General features: G+C 48.4%; 1 protein-coding gene across 3 annotated transcripts in view; it reads right to left on the bottom strand.

The window, feature by feature from the left end:
* The window catches only part of LOC139227826 (zinc finger protein 76-like), a 96,083-nt gene that overhangs the window by 51,413 nt on the left and 28,407 nt on the right, over positions 1 to 16,263 (bottom strand). Inside the window, exon 1 of one of the 3 annotated variants that reach the window (XM_070858894.1) lies at positions 9,057 to 9,156. The exons of the other annotated variants lie outside the window; for them this stretch is intronic. The gene's annotated coding sequence lies outside the window, so the exon portion shown is untranslated. Of the gene's footprint in view, positions 1 to 9,056; positions 9,157 to 16,263 lie in introns of those variants that run through there. 3 annotated transcript variants of the gene reach the window in all.

Genomic DNA, 16,263 nt, shown 5'->3' with positions numbered 1-16,263 from the left:
ACTGAACACTGATACACTGGCACACTGGCAGCTTTATTTGTGAAAAGCAATTGGGGCCCAGTTTTTAAGCTTTCCAATGTGCCAGTGGTATAAAGAAATAGAGAAGAAGCGTTGTTTGGAATTAAGACGTGAAACTCCAGTGCGATTCTAGAGTGTCTGGCCTGTCAGTGGTATAGTACTCTGTTATCATTCTTACAATCTGCTTTTTGAATAGTTTCAAACATGCTGGATTCTAAAGGATACACCTTTGAAATTGTTTCATCATTATCATGAAAAGTTATGGTGAACTCCATAGTCATTGCTGCTTCAATACTTACAAATCTGCCCATGGTTACATGTAGTCTTGCAGATAATGTTTTGGTATGTTATTTTATTTTATATATTCTCGCTTTCACCTCACGAGACCATACTCTGGCTGAGAAAGGGCTGGTGAAAATATTGCCAACTTGTGCATGATCCATTCAGCCCCTACATTCAATTCATTTGTACAGATTTCTCTGGGAGGGATATTGGACCCTGCTTTCAATAGAACTGCTATAAAAAGCTCTTCAATCTCTTCTTTAAACAATAATCTAGGATGTCGGGTCATTGACCTGAAACATTAACTCTGTTTCTCTCTCCACAGATGCTGCCTGACCCACTGAGATTTCCAGTATTTTCTGTTTTTATTTAATCTAGGATGTCAGTTCAGTAGGAATAGTAACACCGATATATATTGCAGGCAGAGTTCCTGGTTTTCCTTTTTCACAAAACAAAATTACAGAACACAATCTCCAAAACCCCAGTAAGAATGTTGGCATCCCAAGGAGTTAAAAATAGAATATGACTTCATTGCAAACCAGTGTCCTTGTCAATAAAAAAATGTCAGCTATTAAACTCCTTTTATATTCATGGAGGTTTACAATTCAAAGCAGAGGAAAATGCACAACATTTTGCAAGCAATACCAATCCTACACCCCCTCTAAAAAGCACCGCAGTTGGAATCTTTCAATTTTCCCCATTAGGTCTTTCACTCTTCACTCCAGCTGCTATGCCTCCTCCTGGGGTCATGGGACAACAATGAGATCAGAACTGAAGACTTAATTGCTGCTGTCACTGCTGTCCATGATTGGTTGACATTAGTTTTCTGTGGGTTGACCGGAGCTGCCAATCTTTCCTGCCCTGAAATTCTTTCCCCACCCGACAACATCCAACAAGTCAGTTTAGATTTACAGAGCCAATTGGACAATTACATTTCCACACAACTACTGTCAGGTTAAGCTTTGACAAGATGTGGCGTTCAGCCCAAGAAATGATCAAACAGATGCCAATGCACACGGTCCCAAAACTGTGCTTTACAACGCTTCCCCGTTAATGAAATATTTTATTTATCTGGACAATTCCCATTTTTATTGTTAAAACTCTCCGTTGTAATATTAGAATGATTACATTTGCCATACACCATCAGCTACATCAGCAACTTAAGTGCTGTACTGTTGATTTACCAAAAAATCTAGGCTGACACTCCAGTGTAACACTGAGGGAGTGTTGCACCGTCGGAGGTGCCGTCTTTCGGATGAAATGTTAAACCTTGGCCCCGTCTGCTCTCTCAAGTGGACATAATAGATCCCATGGCACTATTTCGAAGAGGAAGAGGGGACTTATCCCCGGTGTCCTGGTCAATATTTATCCCTCAACCAACATAACAAAAAACAGATTATCTGGTCATTATCACATTGTTGTTTGTGGGAGCTTGCTTGTGCACAAATTGGCTGCCATATTTCCTATATTACAACAGTGACCACACCACAAAAGTAGGTCATTGGTTGTAAAGCACTTTGAGATGTCCGGTGGCCGTGAAAAGCGCTATATAAATCCAAGTCTTTCTTTCTTTATATTTCCCTAATAACTCGATTAAAACTGTGAAGTGTGTTTCAATGAGGACTTTTCACATCCTTTATCCTGTAGGTCTGGCTTGGGTGTGTGAAGTTATGAACCCAGCTCCTCCCACCCCCAGAACAGCGCTGTTATAGAACCAGCACTCAGTGTATTTCAACAACTTACAATTAATATTCATATATAAACATCTTCCAATGTTTTGTCCTGGTTTGCAATTGATTACCTAATTGAAGTTTGTATAATACAAGTGCTCTGAGCTGTTATTATTCAAGTATTGCTAATAGTAAGAATATTACAGTGGTTTGAGTGAAAACTGACAATTGCTAACCTAAATTACTGATGTGGAAACAGAAGGCAAATAACAATAACAGGATTGATCTTATCGGTGTGTGATGACAGATGCTATATAAATCTTTCAAACCGTAACATATTAGCCTAGAAATTACTGTTTGTGATATTTGCTTAATAGGGTCATATAACACTCCTCGGTTATTTTAATATCGGCATCAACCCATTTATTTTAACACTTGACAGCAGGAAAGGAATGTCCTGAATCTGAATGTGTTAAGCATTCACTCTAATATCAGTCATTTTTAAGCTATACAAATCTCAAAGTGGGCCAACTTCTGCTGACATTCAAAAAGAAAAACTCTGCTTCAAAGAGCTTGTAAAACACTACTGTATTATTAAAATCATATCAATTATGTATTTTTGCCTCATTGTTCATTATTATGCATTCTACTCTGCTAGAAATGACATCACTAATATGTTATATGGTACATAAGTGAATGCACAGAATGTGAAAATGCAGATGTACGAGTAATGTTTCTGAACAATATCGAGGAGCAATTTGAGCTGTGCATCTTCTATTTTCCTCAGATATTAAACATTCTTCACATGCTGTTCACTGTTATTTAAACAAACTATCTCAGTAACATTAAACGATACTTCTGTTCATCTCGTAAAGGGAAAAAATATAATTGAAGAGTTAAATTCCATGTACATAAAATGCCCCTTGCAGGTTTTAAACACCTGAACCCATTATTTGAAAGTGTACAGTAAAGAATGAAAGACTTGGATTCATATAGCACCTTTCACGACCACCAGACGTCTCAAAGCGCTTTACAGCCAATGAAGTACTTTAAAAAATAAATGTATTCACTGTTGTAATGTGGGAAACACGGCAGCCAATTTGCACACAGCAAGCTCCCACAACAGCAATGTGATAATGACCAGATAATTTGCTTTTGTTATGTTGGTTGAGGGATAAATATTGGCCAGGATACTAAAGTCAAAACTACTAATTATGTTTTAACTATTACAGGTCCTAGGCAAGGACAATATATCTGCAGGTTCACACTGTTGTAGCAGCATCTATTGAAACTCTGTAAAACCTGGGTTTAAGTAAACTACAAACACATTTAAAAAAAATACAAAGCTCCACTTGAAAACATGAAGCACAAAACTAGTCTAGATGTGGCATGTGATATTTGAAGTGAACATGCAAGGAGGAAATCTCAAATCTATGAAAGAGCATATTATAAATATTAATAGAGATGATTCAATCTATTAAATCTTCTTGTGCCTCAGACAAATGATCGTGTCCAGACATAACTGGCTGCCAGCTTTGCAGACGAGACAACTCATCTTGCAACAGTAGGTCTCCATTTAATGTTAGAAAATCATATCAACGATTGATCTGGTCATGTTTATCATTAGATAATGTCCATCTGCAGAGCTTTAGGTCTCAAATGATTGGGGGAAAAAACCTCTCCAGAGCATGTTTTCAGTTAAACAGAGGCTGAACTTTTTTTTCCCTTTTCAAAATGGCCAGGGGGGCCCAGGAAACATTAAATAAAAGACTGGAAAAACTATTAAGGAAACAAAATGCTGAAACAATTTCTAACAAAAATAGAAATCAGGGTAAATTGAATTAAAGCATTTCAATTTAAAAAATTTTTTTTAATTTAGTCGCATAAAGTTATTACAGTAATAAAGCTATACCTTTATTGTTTAAATATCATAGTTTGTGAGCTGTAATTTTTTTTGTAAAGACCCGGCAAGACTGGAATTTCCCTGTGCTCGGCAGCAAACACAAAGGCTGTGCGGGTAAATGTACCAGCTAGCGTGACACTAAGCCACACAGCCCAAGAAGGTTAAAGGTTCAATCCTCAATCTGTAATGACAAAAAACTGATCTAACCAAAGATAACAGTGGGGACAGTACTGTTGGCCTTTTGTTGGTCCCCAGGCTAAGGGGGGCTCAAAGTTCCCATTGTTGACTGATAGCTGGTGACCCCTGCTGGAAAGTGTGTGTGCGTGCGCGCGTGTGTGTGTGTGTGTGTGTGTGTGTACACGTATGTATGAACATCTTGGGCTGCCCCAACCTGTGTGAGAACACCACCGCAGGTCGAGGTTATAAATAGAGCTGGAGGGCCGGGCCCTGGAACATCATGGCGGAGATGTGGCGAATGAGAGTACGGGGCCCAGAAGAGCCGAGGGCCCAGGGGCAGCACGGACCTGCCCACACTGCAATATGTGTGCGCACTAGGTCCGTGCATCAGAGCAGGTCTCCAGTCGTCCTGGTTAATCCTTGCCACTGGATAAAGGCCTAGCTCTGTCAAGCCCATATGGAACAGTCACCACACGTTAAAAAAAATCCACGCACAGGCATCTTCCACCCCCTCAACTGGAGTTCAGGACTGGAACATCTGTGAACTCTTGTGGAAGCAAGTCATTCTCGTTCGAGGGACCGCCTATGATGATGTGTAAGCCAGGTGAAGACAGGATTGGGTTCGCCTATACTGCAAACCCCCTCACCTGCCCAAGTCGCACGTGAAGGGTCATTAAGGCAATCTACTGAATGACTTTCAATGTTCATGGAACCAAATCCCAGCATGAGTCAACACCTTTATAGAGAAGAAAGGAAATAAGAAAATAGAAAAGGGCCCAGCTAGAAAAAGTCTGAGAAATTCAGCTGACATTAATATTTCCTTTTGTAGAGTAAGAACAGGTCCTAAAGCAATGCTAGTCAGTACTGTTCAAAATTTGCAGATGACACCAAATTGAAAGGTATAGTTAACGAAGTGATTATCTGCATAAACTGCGCATGGGCGCGGTTGACCCCGCCCATTTTCACATATGCCCGCTGAATCTGGTTGCGCATGCGCAGTACGATATATGAGGAAGCCGGCAGTGGGGCCGAACAATGTTGCCGAGCCTGGAGCTGCTGCCATTGCTGCTTGAGCCTGAGCCTGCTACTTGGGCTTTTGGTTATCTTTTGAAAATCAATGACTATCAAAGCGAAGGCAGGGGATGACCTAATTAAAGGAGCCTCTAGGACTTCTTCCTAGAATATCGCTGTGATTACCTACACAAACATTTTTGCGGCCTTTTGAGAGAGTGGGGCCGAGCGAGCGATCGAGCGAGAGCGGGGCAGAGCGAGCGATCGAGCGAGAGCAGGGCAGAGCGAGCACGGGGCAGGGCGAGCGATCGAGCGAGAGCGGGGCAGAGCGAGCGATCGAGCGAGAGCGGGGCAGAGCGAGCGATCGAGCGAGAGCGGGGCAGAGCGAGCGATCGAGCGAGAGCGGGGCAGAGCGAGCGATCGAGCGAGAGCGGGGCAGAGCGAGCGATCGAGCGAGAGCGGGGCAGAGCGAGCGAGAGCGGGGCAGAGCGAGCGAGAGCGGGGCAGAGCGAGCGAGAGCGGGGCAGAGCGAGCGATCGAGCGAGAGCGGGGCAGAGCGAGCGATCGAGCGAGAGCGGGGCAGAGCGAGCGATCGAGCGAGAGCGGGGCAGAGCGAGCGAGAGCGGGGCAGAGCGAGCGATCGAGCGAGAGCGGGGCAGAGCGAGCGATCGAGCGAGAGCGGGGCAGAGCGAGCGAGAGCGGGGCAGAGCGAGCGAGAGCGGGGCAGAGCGAGCGAGAGCGGGGCAGAGCGAGCGAGAGCGGGGCAGAGCGAGCGATCGAGCGAGAGCGGGGCAGAGCGAGCGATCGAGCGAGAGCGGGGCAGAGCGAGCGATCGAGCGAGAGCGGGGCAGAGCGAGCGAGAGCGGGGCAGAGCGAGCGATCGAGCGAGAGCGGGGCAGAGCGAGCGATCGAGCGAGAGCTGGGCAGAGCGAGCGAGAGCGGGGCAGAGCGAGCGAGAGCGGGGCAGAGCGAGCGATCGAGCGAGAGCGGGGCAGAGCGAGCGATCGAGCGAGAGCGGGGCAGAGCGAGCGATCGAGCGAGAGCGGGGCAGAGCGAGCGATCGAGCGAGAGCGGGGCAGAGCGAGCGATCGAGCGAGAGCTGGGCAGAGCGAGCGATCGAGCGAGAGCTGGGCAGAGCGAGCGAGCGAGCACGGGGCAGGGCAGAGCGAGCGAGAGTGGGGCAGAGCAAGCGATCGAGCAAGAGCGGGGCAGAGCGAGCGAGCGAGCAAGAGCGGGGCAGAGCGAGCGAGCAAGAGCGGGGCAGAGCGAGCGAGCAAGAGCGGGACAGAGCGAGCGATTGAGCGAGAGCGGGGCAGAGCGAGCGATCGAGAGCGGGGCAGAGCGAGCGAGCAAGAGCGGGACAGAGCGAGCGATTGAGCGAGAGCGGGGCAGAGCGAGCGATTGAGTGAGAGCGGGGCAGAGCGAGCGATCGAGCGAGAGCAGGGCAGAGCGAGCGAGTGCGAGACGGGGCAGAGCGAGCGCGGGGCGGGGCAGAGCGAGCGAGCAAGAGCGGGGCAGAGCGAGCGATCGAGCGAGAGCGGGGCAGAGCGAGCGATCGAGCGAGAGCGGGGCAGAGCGAGCGATCGAGAGCGGGGCAGAGCGAGCGAGCAAGAGCGGGACAGAGCGAGCGATTGAGCGAGAGCGGGGCAGAGCGAGCGATTGAGTGAGAGCGGGGCAGAGCGAGCGATCGAGCGAGAGCAGGGCAGAGCGAGCGAGTGCGAGACGGGGCAGAGCGAGCGATCGAGCGAGAGCGGGGCAGAGCGAGCGATCGAGCGAGAGCGGGGCAGAGCGAGCACGGGGCAGGGCAGAGCGAGCGATCGAGCGAGAGCGGGGCAGAGCGAGCGAGCGATCGAGAGCGGGGCAGAGCGAGCGAGCGATCGAGCGAGAGCGGGGCAGAGCGAGCGAGCGATCGAGCGAGAGCGGGGCAGAGCGAGCGAGCGATCGAGCGAGAGCGGGGCAGAGCGAGCGAGCGATCGAGCGAGAGCGGGGCAGAGAGAGCGAGCGATCGAGCGAGAGCGGGGCAGAGAGAGCGAGCGATCGAGCGAGAGCGGGGCAGAGCGAGCGAGCGATCGAGCGAGAGCGGGGCAGCGAGAGCGAGCGAGAGCGGGGCAGAGCGAGCGAGAGCGGGGCAGAGCGAGCGAGAGCGGGGCAGAGCGAGCGAGAGCGGGGCAGAGCGAGCGATCGAGCGAGAGCGGGGCAGAGCGAGCGATCGAGCGAGAGCGGGGCAGAGCGAGCGATCGAGCGAGAGCGGGGCAGAGCGAGCGATCGAGCGAGAGCGGGGCAGAGCGAGCGATCGAGCGAGAGCGGGGCAGAGCGAGCGAGAGCGGGGCAGAGCGAACGAGAGCGGGGCAGAGCGAGCGATCGAGCGAGAGCGGGGCAGAGCGAGCGATCGAGCGAGAGCGGGGCAGAGCGAGCGAGAGCGGGGCAGAGCGAACGAGAGCGGGGCAGAGCGAGCGATCGAGCGAGAGCGGGGCAGAGCGAGCGATCGAGCGAGAGCGGGGTAGAGCGAGCGAGAGCGGGGCAGAGCGAGCGATCGAGCGAGAGCGGGGCAGAGCGAGCGAGAGCGGGGCAGAGCGAGCGAGAGCGGGGCAGAGCGAGCGAGAGCGGGGCAGAGCGAGCGATCGAGCGAGAGCGGGGCAGAGCGAGCGATCGAGCGAGAGCGGGGCAGAGCGAGCGATCGAGCGAGAGCGGGGCAGAGCGAGCGATCGAGCGAGAGCGGGGCAGAGCGAGCGAGCGAGCACGGGGCAGGGCAGAGCGAGCGAGAGTGGGGCAGAGCAAGCGATCGAGCAAGAGCGGGGCAGAGCGAGCGAGCGAGCAAGAGCGGGGCAGAGCGAGCGAGCAAGAGCGGGGCAGAGCGAGCGAGCAAGAGCGGGACAGAGCGAGCGATTGAGCGAGAGCGGGGCAGAGCGAGCGATCGAGAGCGGGGCAGAGCGAGCGAGCAGGAGCGGGACAGAGCGAGCGATTGAGCGAGAGCGGGGCAGAGCGAGAGATTGAGTGAGAGCGGGGCAGAGCGAGCGATCGAGCGAGAGCAGGGCAGAGCGAGCGAGTGCGAGACGGTGCAGAGCGAGCGCGGGGCGGGGCAGAGCGAGCGAGCGAGAGCGGGGCAGAGCGAGCGATCGAGCGAGAGCGGGGCAGAGCGAGCGATCGAGCGAGAGCGGGGCAGAGCGAGCGATCGAGCGAGAGCGGGGCAGAGCGAGCGATCGAGCGAGAGCGGGGCAGAGCGAGCGATCGAGCGAGAGCGGGGTAGAGCGAGCGAGAGCGGGGCAGAGCGAGCGATCGAGCGAGAGCGGGGCAGAGCGAGCGATCGAGCGAGAGCGAGAGCGAGCGAGCGATCGAGCGAGAGCGGGGCAGAGCGAGCGAGAGCGGGGCAGAGCGAGCGATCGAGCGAGAGCGGGGCAGAGCGAGCGATCGAGCGAGAGCGAGAGCGAGCGAGCGATCGAGCGAGAGCGGGGCAGAGCGAGCGATCGAGCGAGAGCGGGGCAGAGCGAGCGATCGAGCGAGAGCGGGGCAGAGCGAGCGATCGAGCGAGAGCGGGGCAGAGAGAGCGATCGAACGAGAGCGGGGCAGAGCGAGCGATCGAGCGAGAGCGGGGCAGAGCGAGCGAGCGAGAGCAGAGCAGAGCGAGAGAGAGTACATGGATGTGTCGCCGCAAGCAGGTGCCCGAAGGTCCCGCCAACCGGGTTTTCGCCACAGAGGGTCAAATCGCGGCGAAACCTGGTCGCAAAGTCGGCGGAACAGGCCATTTGGTCCATCAGGTCTGCACTGATGTTCAGCTCCACATGAGCCATCTGTCTAATCTCACGTCCTATACCCTTTAACATTTATCCTTTTCAGGCAATTCTCCAAATCCCTTTTAAAAGAATCTACTGTCTCTGCTTTAACAGCAGCTTGTGGCAGAGTTCCACCTTCTAACCACCCTCTGTGTAAAAGATATTTGAAAAAAATAGCTAGCAAAATTATTGTGTGAATAATCAAACAACAAATTAAATAACTACCTGAAGATTGCAACACAATGTAATCAAGAGTACTGTAGTAGAGACCGGCTTGCCTGTGGCTTGAGATGGCGACTATTCCGTCAGTTATTAAATGTTCTGTGCATCTGATGTGACTGCAGTTGTAACTGGGAAGAGGGAGAATTTAATTGGGATAAAAATGCTTCATAGTACCTGTTCCTGTTCCCAAGGACAAATGAGATTTTGCAAATGACTTCTATGCCTAGAGCATGGTACTCTGTTGGGAGTCACACTAACCGTGTTTGTCACCCTGAATATAGTTAAAACGCAATACTCTTGAATACTGATCAATGCACAAGGCACGGTTTTGAATGAATTTTAAAAAGATGTTAGTCCCCTAGATATAGGGTTTTATTTAAAAAGGAATACTGCATATTCAAACAGAATATTTCAAAAATTCAGAAGCCAGAGAATCAATTGGTGGCTTTCTATACTGTTTGTCCATTTTGTAGAACACCAATTCTTATTATAAGCAAAAGTGGGTGGAATTGCAGTACACTAACATAATAATAACTTTTATTTATATAGCGCCTTTGACGTTGTAAAATGTCCCAAGGCGCTTCACACCAATTTTACAACTAATAATATTCACCACCAATTTCTCAATCGCGTTTTATCTGAACATTCAAAAATAAGCTTTACTAGAAAAATCACATGGTTTAAACCCTTCCAATTGAATGGGTATTGAAAAGATCAGAGTGACGATGAAACGGGATTGTTTACAATGATAATGCATCCAGTAAATGGATTTGAAAAACTGCAGCAATGCTAGTGAAGCTCTGGATAAAAACCTATTTCTCTCTACTGTTAATTTTGCTCCAATGCCACAGGGTATTTACATGAAGCACCGCTCTTGTAACAGGCTTCCGTGCTGAAACTCTGGCTGCCAAGCTCCCATTAAACGCAATGATTAAAAGGATATACCCGTTTAAAATTACCGTATTTTTGATGAGTAAAATGAGCCAATTATCAGAGACTTTCTCGATTGCCTACAAAACCAACAAAAAAAACTATTGATATGTTATTCTCTGCCCCTATAGAGTAACAAAAAAAAGACAAAGAAGCTGTGAAAATCATTATCATCATCATAGGCAGTCCCTCGGAATCGAGGAAGACTTGCTTCCACTCTAAAAATGAGTTCTCAGGTGACTGAACAGTCCAATACGAGCAGAGCTGAGACAATACAAGTTGTTTTACAGAGCACATCATTCTCACTCACATCGCAGGTAGTTAGCAATTCTTATGAAATAAAAATCTTTAAAATCCATAATATTCATCTTTTTGCCAATGTCATAATTGCTCTCACTTAAAATTCCAACAATGCAATACAACAAATGCAATTTTGCATCGTTTGATTGCAATGTTGTCCGACCCATGAAACAAATCCAAACCCACCTCCAGGCGTCCAAGGCCGCGGAGCGTTCCGGTCTCGGGCCTTCAGGCGGACATCAGCGTAAAGCCCCACGGACGCAGACGGTCCGGAAGCTTCCCTGGGATCACGTAGGCCTGATCCTCCACTCACAAAGGAGGATTCCATTGCAATCATTTCCGAAGGGAATCCACGAATGAGATGCAATGGATTCCCCAAATAATTATACAATTTACACACCGAATAAATATAAATGTACTGAATTCCAAATTTATTCACGAGTCCTTTTATTTGACCAACCTCAATAAAAATGTAATTTTTTGAGAAATAATTTTAAACATCTTAATTGGGCCAATATTTGCACAAATGAATGTAAAGTGTATGTGCATCATTTGTTATATTTAAATGTAATTTTGATGCAGAGTGCCCACAGCACCTGGACTGCCCTCAAGGCCTCCATAATCAGCAGCTGCAAAAAGACACTCGGTCACTCGACCAGGAAAGACCAAGACTGATTTGACGAGAACGACCAGGAGATCCAGGAGCTAATTAACCGCAAGCGCAGTGCATTTCTGAACTTAAAACAGCAACCCAACACGAGAGCAAAAAGCAGCTCTACAGACGGCTGAAGGTCGAGGTCCAACAAAAAAATCCGCAACCTAAAAACAGATGGTAGATGGAGAAAGCACAGGAGATCCAGCAGTTAGCCGACAACCAGGACGTGCGAGGATTCTTCAGCGCAGTCAAGACCACCTACGGCCCAAGCACCCAAGGCCCTAACTCACCAAGAAGGGTGAGGTACTCATCAAGGACAGAGAGGCAGTCAGTGCCTGTTGGAAGGAGCATTTCAAAGATCACCTTAACCGAGACTCTGTCTTTGACGCGAGTGTCCTCAACTCCATCCCGCAGCATGCTATCTGCCATCATCTCAGCACAACCCCGGCCCGGCACGAGGTAGAAAAGGCCATCCGTCAACTGAAGAATAACAAGGCAACAGGAGCAGATGGAATTCCTGCCGAAGAATTAAAGCATGCCAGAGAAGCACTATTGGCGCGAATACATCACCTCATTTCTCTTATCTGGAAGGAGGAGAGCATGCCAGGAGATCTCAGGGACGCTGTAATCGTGACCATCTTCAAAAAAGGGGATAAGTCCGACTGCGGTAACTACAGAAGAATCTCCCTGCTGTCGGCCACAGGGAAATTCATTACAAGAATCCTCTTCAATCATCTACTCCGTGGCTGAAGAGCTCCTCTCTGAGTCACAATGCAGATTCCATCCACTAAGTGGTACAACGGACATGATCTTCACCGCATGACAACTACAAGAGAAATGCAGGGAACAGCACCAACCCTTGTAACATGGCCTTCTTTGACCTCACAAAGGCCTTTGACACTGTCAGCCGTGAGGGATTATGGAGCATCCTCATCCGTTTCGGCTGCCCTCAAAAGTTTGTCACCATCCTCTGTCTGCTCCACGATGACATGCAAACTGTGATCCTGACCAATGGACCCAATCCAGGTCTGGACCAGGATCAAGCAAGGCTACGTCATCGCACCAATGCTCTTTTCGATCTTCCTTGCTGCAATGTTACATCTCACCCTTAGCAAGCTCCCTGCTGAAGTGAAGCTAAATTATAGAACAGATGGGAATCTGTTCAACCTCCACCGCCAGGAGGCCAGATTCAAAGTCATCCCATCCTCTGTCATCGAACTACAGTACGCAGACAACGCTTGCATCTGCGCACACACGGAGGGGGAACTCCAAGCCATCATCAACACCTTCACCGAGGCATAAGAGAGCATGGGCCTTACGCTAAACATCCGTAAGACAACCTGATCCTGTCACACAGCACTGCCCCCCTGATTATCAAAATCCACGACGAGGCCTTGGACAACGTGGACCATTTTCCATACCTTGGGAGTCTACGGTCAGCAAAAGCAGACATTGACGACGAGGTCCAACACCGAAGGCTGTGCTGGCGCACTGAAGGCGAGTGTGAGGAAGAGTGTGTTTGAAGACCAGGAACTCAAATCCGGCACCAAGCTTACGATCTTCAGGGCAGTTTTGTCTGTTGGCCTTCATAGCTAGAGGATTTGAGTATAGGAGCAGGGAGGTCTTACTGCAGTTGTACAGAGCTTTGGTGAGGCCATACTTGGAATATTGTGTTCAGTTTTGGCCCCTAATCTGAGGAAGGACGTTCTTGCTATTGAGGGAGTACAGCGACGATTCACCAGATTGATTCCCGGGATGGCAGGACTGACATGTGAGGAGAGACTGGATCAACTGGGCTTGTATCCACTGGAGTTTAGAAGAATGAGAGGAAATCTCATAGAAACATATAAAATTCTAATGGGATTGGACAGGTTAGAGGCAGGAAAAATATTCCTGTTGCTGGGGAGTTCCAGAACCAGGGGTCACAGTCTAAGAATAAGGGGTAAGCCATTTAGGACTGAGATGAGGAGAAGTTTCTTCACTCAGAGAATGGTTAACCTGTGGAATTCTCTACCACAAAAAGTTGTTGAGGCCAGTTCGTTAGATATATTCAAAAGGGAGTTAGATATGGCCCTTATGGCCAAAGGGATCAAGGGGTATGGAGAGAAAGCAGGAAAGGGGTACTGAGGTTGAATGATCAGCCATGATCTTATTGAATGGCGGTGCAGGCTCGAAGGGCCGAATGGCCTGCTCCTGCACCTAATTTCTATGTTTCTATGTTAGTAGTGATACCTGCCCTCCTATATGACTCAGAAACGTGGGCTATATACAGCAGATACCTCAAAACACTGGAGCAGTACCATCAGTGCTTCCTCCGCAAGATCCTGCAAATGCATTGGCAAAATAGACGCACCAACGTCAGTGTTCTCGCTCAGGCCAATATCCCCAGCATCGAAGCATTGACCAGGCTCGATCACCTCCGTTGGGAGGACCACATCGTTCGCATGCCCGACACGAGACTCCCAAAGCAAGCGCCCTATGTGGAGCTTCGACACAGCAAACAAGCTCCAGGTGGGCAGAGGAAACGCTTCAAGGACACCTTTAAAGCCTCCTTGATAAAGTGCAACATCCCCACCGACACCTGGGAATATCCCTAGCCCACCACAGCCCAAAGTGGAGGAAGAGCATCCGGGAGGGCGCTGAGCACCTCAAGTCGCTTCACCAAGAACAAGCAGAAATCAAGTGGAGACAGTGGAAGTAACATGCGTCAACCCAGGCTCCCTGCCCATCCTTTCCTCCAACCTCTGTCTGCCCCACCTGTGATAGAAACCGTAGGTCCTGCATTGGACTCCTCAGTCACCTGAGAACACACTTTTTAGAGTGGAAGCAAGTCATTCTTGCTGGAGGCAGCGCTAGAGAGTCGAGAAAAATAGTTCATTCTCTGGTTGGCAACCAGTAACCAGTGGGGTGCCGCAGGGATCAGTGCTGGGACACCAGCTATTTACAATCCATATTAACGACTTGGAAGAAAGGATTGAGTGCAACATAGCCAAGTTTGCTGACAATGCAAAGATGGGAGGAAAAGCAATGTGTGAGGAGGACACAAAAAATCTGCAAAAGGACATAGACAGGCTAAGTGGGCAAAAATTTGGCAGATGGAGTATAATGTTGGAAAGTGTGAGATCATACACTTTGGCAGAAAAAAAATCAAAGAGCAAGTTATTATTTAAATGGAGAAAGATTGCAAAGTGCCGCAGTTCAGCGGGACCTGGGGTACTTGTGCATGAAACATAAAAGGTTAGTATGCAGGTACAGCAAGTGATCAGGAAGGCCAATGGAATCTTGGCCTTTGTTGCAAAGGGGAAGAAGTATAAAAGCAGGGAAGTCTTGCAGGGGTATTGGTGAGGCCACATCTGGAATACTGCGTGCAGTTTTGGTTTCCATATTTACGAAAGGATAAACTTGCTTTGGAGGCAGTTCAGAGAAGGTTCACTAGGTTGATTCCGGAAATGAGGGAGTTGACTTATGAGGAAAGGTTGAGTAGGTTGGACCTCAACTCATTGGAATTCAGAAGAATGAGAGGTGATTTTATCGAAATGTATAAGATTATGAGGGGGCTTGACAAGGTGGATGTAAAAAGGATGTTTCCACTGATGGGGAGACTAGAACTAGAGGGCATGATCTTAGAATAAGGGGCCGCCCATTTAAAATTGAGATGAAGAGAAATTTCTTCTCTCAGAGGGTTATAAATCTGTGAAATTCGCGACCTCAGAGAGCTGCGGAAGTTGGGACATTGAATAAATTTAAGGCAGAAATAGACAGTTTCTTAAATGATAAGGGGATAAGGGGTTATGGGGAGCGGGCAGGGAAGTGGAGCTGAGTCCAAGATTAGATCAGCCATGATCTTATTGAATGGTGGAGCAGGCTCGAGGAGCCATATGGCCTACTCGTGTTCCTATTTCTTATGCTCTGATGTTCTTATCCTCGACTCCGAGGGACTTCCCATGATTATGATGATGATATTTAAATGTTTAATTTAAGGCTCATATATATACCCTTACGCTGATGAAAGCAGACCCTAGGCACGCAGTTCGCAAGCGCCTCTGGGATCACATGGGCCAGCCCAACGCATGACAGAAAGGAAAGTATGTATGGAATACCCATAAGCATGAATGGGAATACCCTAAAATTACCTATACACATCAAATAAATGAGAAAAAAACATTATATTAATAATGAATTAAAATGACATTTAAAACAAAAATTACTTTTTTTGAAAAATAAATATAAATGTTTTAAAAGAGCTAAAAATAAACTTACTTTATTGCATAAGTTTTATTCATGTATAAATGATTGAAAAAACATTTTAATGTTTTTTAAAATTCTTATGCTGGTAAAAGCAGGCTTTGCGCTTTTCCCGGGGATGCATTGGATCTGTCAGATACTTGACAGATTGCAAGTTCCGGGTTTTGTCACGCGCGCGCTTTGCCCATTAAAACCCAGAACTTGTGCAGCACTTCAGGTACAGGCTGCAAATTATGGGCCATAATAGTCTTTTAATACTTTGTAATGAAAATGGGCACAGCGGTAAGGGCTGCTCGTCAAAAGATCAGAAATGACCATGTGTTTTATTTTACAAATGACTGATTCTTCTTCTCCTCCGAGGGGGAGTGTTTGCTAGTGCTGTTGGGGAGGAGTTAAACTAATATGGCAGGGGGATGGGAACCAATGCAGGGAGACAGAGGGAGACAAAAAGGAGGCAAAAGCAAAAGACAGAAAGGAGATGAGGAAAAGTGGAGGGCAGAGAAACCCAAGGCAAAGAACAAAAAGGGCCACTGTACAGCAAAATTCTAAAAGGACAAAGGGTGTTAAAAAAACAAGCCTGAAGGCTTTGTGTCTTAATGCAAGGAGTATCCGCAATAAGGTGGATGAATTAACTGTACAAATAGATGTTAACAAATATGATGTGATTGGGATTACGGAGACGTGGCTCCAGGATGATCAGGGCTGGGAACTCAACATCCAGGGGTATTCAACATTCAGGAAGGATAGAATAAAAGGAAAAGGAGGTGGGGTAGCATTGCTGGTTAAAGAGGAGATTAATGCAATAGTTAGGAAAGACATTAGCTTGGATGATGTGGAATCTATATGGGTAGAGCTGCAGAACACCAAAGGGCAAAAAACGTTAGTGGGAGTTGTGTACAGACCTCCAAACAGTAGTAGTGATGTTGGGGAGGGCATCAAACAGGAAATTAGGGGTGCATGCAATAAAGGTGCAGCAGTTATAATGGGTGACTTTAATATGCACATAGATTGGGCTAGCCAAACTGGAAGCAATACGGTGGAGGAGGATTTCCTGGAGTGCATAAGGGATGGTTTTCTAGA

Source organism: Pristiophorus japonicus, chromosome 17, assembly GCF_044704955.1.
Source record: "Pristiophorus japonicus isolate sPriJap1 chromosome 17, sPriJap1.hap1, whole genome shotgun sequence".
NCBI lineage: Eukaryota > Metazoa > Chordata > Chondrichthyes > Pristiophoridae > Pristiophorus > Pristiophorus japonicus.
The sequence above is the reverse complement of the archived record's forward strand: the minus strand, read 5'-3'. Positions and strand labels throughout refer to the sequence as shown.